The following is a 1906-nucleotide window of genomic DNA, read 5'->3' as shown; positions in this document are numbered from 1 at the left end:
CAAGGTGCATACGGTTGCAAAACGGCGCCGTTTTGGTTAAAAAAACGCGCGTCCCACTTAAAGAAGAAATCAGGTTCGATTCCCGGCAATAGTATTTTTATATATCCAGAAATTCATAACTATATAACCACAATTTCATAACTATATAACCACAATTTCATAACTATATATCCACAGTGAATGAATGAAGTAAAAATCCACAATGAATGAATGAATGAAGTAAAAATCCACAATGAATGAATGAATGAAGTAAAAATCCACAATGAATGAACTAAATATCCACAATATATGATTGAACTAAATATCCACAATGAATGAACTAAATATCCATAAATTCATAACTATATAACCACAATTTCATAACTATATATCCACAATTTCATAACTATATATCCACAGTGAATGAATGAAGTAAAAATCCACAATGAATGAATGAATGAAGTAAAAATCCACAATGAATGAACTAAATATCCACAATATATGATTGAACTAAATATCCACAATGAATGAACTAAATATCCATAAATTCATAACTATATAACCACAATTTAATAACTATATATCCACAATTTCATAACTATATATCGACAATAATGCTATTGCTGAGAGTCGAACCTGATTTTTTTTTTTAAAAAAGTGGGACGCGCGTTTTTAATCAAAACGACGTCATTTTGAACCGTATGCACCATGCGCATGGTACATTCGGTTGCACAGCATAACTATTGGTCCCGGGACTAGACATGGCTCGACCTACGCCCAACCCATTTGGATCGATTCGTACCTGTGACCTCAACTCTAATACCAATTGATATATTTTAGCGTTGCACTATGCTTACTTCCCAGTAGGTCACCCATCCTATAAGGATGGCACGCTTAACTTTGGAGTTCTTTGGTTGTCTGTTGTCATATCCTTCTTAAAGCTAAATAGTGATAAGTATGAGCTTTTTAACATTTGTAATGAAATGAATTGGAACAGTTTAACTTGCGAAATTATTTGTTAGATAGCTTCCGTAAATGATAATGAACTTATATGTCACAAAAAAAGAAAGTAAAAAAAAATGAGCGATTACAAAATGTATTTAATTTTCACAATTACATTTATTTTAAGAATCACTAACTAGTTGCATTTTAATTGACCATAATATTTAATATTTAGTTCACAACAAATTACTTTGGCACCAACTTGAATGCAATTTTAGTGGCAAACATTGACTACAACATAACTTCACATAATATTCTTCTATTTAATTATAGTGACAAAATCATTGTAACAAATAATCACTTATCACAATTATCATAACATTAGTGACAAAACTTGAATTCAACATAATTATTGTTACAATTTAGTAATTTTTGTTTAGGAAATAATAGAGCATCACAAATTAAATATTTGTAACAATTTCATAAAAAAATGACAATATGAGTGACAATAATTTTTTTTTCTCACAATCGTATCTCATTTCTAAGTGTATTTTTATTGACAATAAGAGTTGTCACAAATATATAAAACAGAGTGACCAACAACAATTTGTCACAAAAAAAGTACCAAAATTTGTGTGTCACACTATATTTTGTTACAATTACTTATGTTCCCACTATAATTATATTGTCGCCAAAAGACACATACATTTAGGTTACGACAATATCATTCTAATAATAGTTACAACTTATTTGTAACAAATACTTGTCACAATTACCATACTATCTGTGACCAAAAAAAATAGTTGTCACAATTATCATAAGCAATAGTGTTGAACATTTTTTTAGTCACAAAAAGAGTATTATTTGTAACTAAATTACAAAGTGTCACAAAAAAATTGTCACTAAATGTCTTAATTCTTGTAGTGACATTTTATAAATCTATTAGATTTTCTTCTATTATATCTTTTATTTGTCTTAATTCCTT

The sequence above is a fragment of the Ipomoea nil genome, unplaced genomic scaffold, assembly GCF_001879475.1.
Source record: "Ipomoea nil cultivar Tokyo-kokei standard unplaced genomic scaffold, Asagao_1.1 scaffold1977, whole genome shotgun sequence".
Classification (NCBI taxonomy): Eukaryota; Viridiplantae; Streptophyta; class Magnoliopsida; order Solanales; family Convolvulaceae; genus Ipomoea; species Ipomoea nil.
This window is presented reverse-complemented; position numbering follows the sequence as displayed.